Below are 4,376 nucleotides of genomic sequence, written 5' to 3'. Positions count from 1 at the left end.
ATGGGCAGTGTGAGCGTGGTCCTGGCCAAGGGGCTGTGCGGGCCATGGGCGGTGTGAGCGTGGTCCTGGCCAAGGGGCTGTGTGGGCCATGGGCGGTGTGAGCGTGGTCCTGGCCAAGGGGCTGTGCGGGCCATGGGCGGTGTGAGCGTGGCCCTGGCCAAGGGGCTGTGCGGGCCATGGGCAGTGTGAGTGTGGTCCTGGCCAAGGGGCTGTGCGGGCCATGGGCAGTGTGAGCGTGGTCCTGGCCAAGGGGCTGTGTGGGCCATGGGCAGTGTGAGCGTGGTCCTGGCCAAGGGGCTGTGTGGGCCATGGACAGTGTGAGCATGGGCCCCGGGCACCCCCCGCCGGCCAAGGGATCAGGGCATCATGAACATAGACGTGGAGTTCCACATGTGCCACAACTACCCCCGGAGCAAGTGCCGGCCAACATGAGGCAGAGTCTTGGAAATTCACAGAATATGAAAAGCAGGTTGTCCTGTACAGCATCCGCAATCAGTTACGATATAGAAATAACTTAAACATGTCAAGAAAGATGAACGCAGAAGCTATGAGGACCTACTAAAGGACAGTCGAGACCATCTCATGCTGTACCCTTGCCATTTATCAGATATTATGGGAAAGGGCCTGAGGACGACACCATTTCCATGTTACACTGGGGTTATGGAGGACATTGTGAACAGTGAGAAAAGTTCTGATTCTCTGCCCAGTTTTACTGCTGCTGACTGTCTACTGTAAGGCTTCTTGGCAGAGGAAGAAACCAGTACATCAATCTAATGAGTCAGTGTAGATCAAGCATGTCTAACTCGCAGCCCACAGCGAATATTTTTGCGGCCCAGTCAATATAATGGTATGCAAGAAGGGGTTTAATACAAATTTTGTAACTTAATTTTTACAATGTCCTGTTATACATAATCTATACTATATATAAAAGGCTAAGTGACCGTCACATCCAAAACAACTGAACAGACGACTGAACAGGCTGTGTGGGGAGACCAGGCCCGCAGGGGGGGGGAATTTGGGGGCAAACAGGCTGGCAGGAGGGGGGCAGTGAGGGGCAACCAGGTTGGCAGAGTGGGGCAGTGAAGGGTGACCAGGTTGGCTGGGGGGGGGGGCAGTTGCGGGCAACCAGGCCAGCAGGGAGTGGCACTAAGTGGCGACCAGGCTGGTGGGGGGGAAGTTAGGGGTGACTAGGCCAGCGGGGGGGGGGGGGGGTGGGGCAATTAGGAGCAATTAGGCAGGCAGGCAGGTGAGCAGTTAGAAGCCAGTGGTCCTGGATTGTGAGAGGGATGTCCGACTGCCAGTTTACCTGATCCCCAGGATTGGGCCTAAACTGGCAGTTGGACATCCCCTGAGGGGTCCTGGATTGGAGAGGGTGCAGGCTGGGCTGGGGGAACCCCCCCAACCCCCCGCCCCGTGCACGAATTTTGTGCACCGGGCCTCTAGTTATTAATAACTAACTACAACGTTTGCTAATGACTGATTACTATAATTGTGTTGCATTCATTTCCCTTAGGCACCTTAAGTGCAGGCGCACCATTTCTCTCCACTAATACTGGCAGAGAATATTTTAGCAGCCGACTGCCACATCATTAGTCTTGGACTGACTTGTTTGGTGTGCACAACAGGAAATATTTCGCTTCTAAGAACAAGAAAAATAGGTTTATTTACGTTACGCTTATTACTTTGTGCAGTTATTCAGTGTCTGGTAAGTTAGGGTTCAAGAAAAAATATTAATTTTTATCAAAATGTTCTATTATTTTATGTTAATGATTACTCATTTATTTTAGCCCTTTGTATTCAGCATGTCTCTATCGAAATAAACCTACGTTTCTATTAAAATTGAAGCTTTTGTTTTTTTGCGGCCCGCAAAAACTTACACCTTGTTTATTTGGCTCATGTTAGCCTTTTACTTTGACATGCTTGGTGTAGATCATCAAAAATTTTTTTCAGAAGGAAAATAGCCTGTGATCTTCTACCAGTAAAGCCGGTGGGAATTGCCATAGAGATGTGGTGGGTGGTGCAGGCTGGATATATCTCGGAAGAGGACATGAAGATATGCACTTTGCCTGAGAAATGCGCTATTGATAAGGTCATCAATGCAGGCCCTCAGCTCTCTGGATCACTAGATTACAATGTAGTACACAGTTTATATAACAAAGGATTTATTTATCTGGATGTACCAATATCTGATGACAGTAATATAGCAGTTCCTCCTCTTGAAGGTTTTGTAATGAATCGAATGCAAGGTCATTATTTTGAAACTCTGCTCTATAAGGTATTTGTTTCAATAGATGAGCATACTAATGACGCAGAGCTTGCAAATGTCCTTGAGAGAGACTTATCTCGGGTTAAGAAAGCTGTTTCGATGTATTGCCGATTGGGCTTTGCCCATAGAAGGGACAAGTAATACATTTGGATCAGCTTCACTCACCGTGGAGAAATGTTCCTTCTATAAACAGATTAAAAGGTACATTAGATCCTCAGAAGATGCTCCTGTCCTGGCACAGTGGGGAGAGCAGGAGTCCTGTACAGGAAGCGCCATCGGCTACTGACACTGATACAGTCAAGAGCAGGGGTCCTCAAACTTTTTAAACAGGGGGCCAGTTCACTGTCCCTCAGACCGTTGGAGGGCCGGACTACAGTTTAAAAAAAACTATGAACAAATTCCTATGCACACTGCACATATCTTATTTTGAAGTAAAAAAACAAAACGGCAAAAACACCCGCATGTGGCCCGCGGGCTGGAGTTTGAGGACGCCTGGTCAAGAGGATGCAGCCAACGCAGCCAGTGTAAGCAACTTGTTTATATATGAAGCATTTCTGTTTGACTCAACTCTCACTGCCTTTTTAATGATGGGAAATCTGTCACCAAACTTGAAAAGCCATGCAGTCACGTGTTCGAGGTTGTCACTCTCAGATGAGTCTCTGGACAGCTTTCTTACAGAACTGGGCACGGTTCGGAGCACTGGCGAAGGAGCACAGAGATATTTGACCACGCACTCACTCTGAGAAACACGCTACTGTTTCTTCATCACAATGAAGACCTATTTGCACAAACTGCGCAGCCAGCCCAGCCCAATTATGGTTTTCCTCTGGACCGCCTACGCTGTGAAAACCTCCTGGGTTTGGACCCTGCCACTGGCTGCAGAGTTCTAAACAAAAGTCACACACTTGTTTCCCTGCTCCTCTCACCGATGAAATTCGGCCTGTCAGCAGCTGCCCTCCTCAGCGTATTGGACCAGCTATCCCAGCAGTCAGCTCTGTCTGGTTTAAACTGCACATTTACCATGTCACCGGGCAGGGACACCATCCCTTTTGCTGTCCAAAGGTACAAGACTTCGAAAGCTGCCAGATATTTCCCAGGCTTCTGATCGGTTACTAATAGCATTTGGGGTCATGATCCTGGGGTAAATGTGCTCACGATGTTGACTGATGCTTTAAACATTCGGGGTTTTGATTCAGGGACATGGTTTCCACAGGACAGAGAACCTGTCCACATGCCATTTCCATTGGATGAGACAGAGCTACAAGGAGAGTTACTCATGTCCATAGGGGTGTTCATAAAGCATTGGAAATACTAAGGGACAAGGCGGACTTGCAGCATTTCTGTGGACATATCACCATGTTGAATGCTTTGAGCCACTTGCAAGCAGAAAACTCAGTGACGCTCCTGGTGAGAGAGGTGCGCCCGATTTGGCCCCTGGCTCGGATGGAAATGAAGTACAGAGTCATGTGAAATGGTCATGGAGGAGGCAACTGCAGATTCAGCAACTAAGCAAAACTCCGGTGCCACACAGAAGTGGATGGGGTTCCTCTCGAGCTGTGCTTGGAATTCCACTGATTCGTTCTGAATGACACCGGAAAGTTTGTAGAAAAATTGCTACCCACGGCCTTTGCAGGGAAGAGAGTCTTCGAAACCTCTTACGTTCCAGTAGAAACCTTCTCCATGAGCCCTAGGCTGTTCACTCATTCCAGGAAGGCCTTCAGCGCTGGATACGCACCCAGAGGCCCGCCTTCCATCTGCTCCCCAGTCACCCGTGCAGATCTGGGAGCCCACTTCCCCTGAAGAATGCAGTATGTACAGGTGGCATCTTACCGGAATGAGGGGACGGTCACCCTCCTCACTGCGCATCGCTAGTCTGCATTTGCAATGATTTGGTTGCACCGTTTGTTGCTCACACTTTCTGCCTTTTTTCTTTCTGAAGGTTAGCTTTATAGCGCCAGCCCTGGAAAGCATCCTGCCGCCGCTTACCTGGTGCTCAAAGTTTGGGGAACACGTTCACGGTTTCTGAAGTTCTCCTCATTGCACCTCCTCATGCAACCAAGAGCTTTTTGGCAGCCTGCACTGTATTTTTTACCTTAAGACAATCTGCGTT

The 4,376-nt window shown here is 49.0% G+C and overlaps 1 pseudogene across 1 annotated transcript; it reads left to right on the top strand.

Annotated features, from left to right (window-relative positions):
- Window positions 1–366: 366 nt before the first annotated feature.
- On the top strand, window positions 367–4,154 carry LOC307105307 (protein FAM91A1-like; annotated as a pseudogene). The gene is made up of 3 exons: window positions 367–796; window positions 1,930–2,575; window positions 2,768–4,154. The product of its transcript is annotated as a protein FAM91A1-like (transcript).
- The last annotated feature ends 222 nt before the right edge of the window (window positions 4,155–4,376 follow it).

The sequence above is a fragment of the Cnephaeus nilssonii genome (assembly GCF_951640355.1).
Source record: "Cnephaeus nilssonii genome assembly, chromosome: 9".
In the NCBI taxonomy this organism is placed as follows: Eukaryota; Metazoa; Chordata; class Mammalia; order Chiroptera; family Vespertilionidae; genus Cnephaeus; species Cnephaeus nilssonii.
Note: the sequence above shows the minus strand (reverse complement) of the source record. Positions and strands in the feature narration are given on the sequence as shown.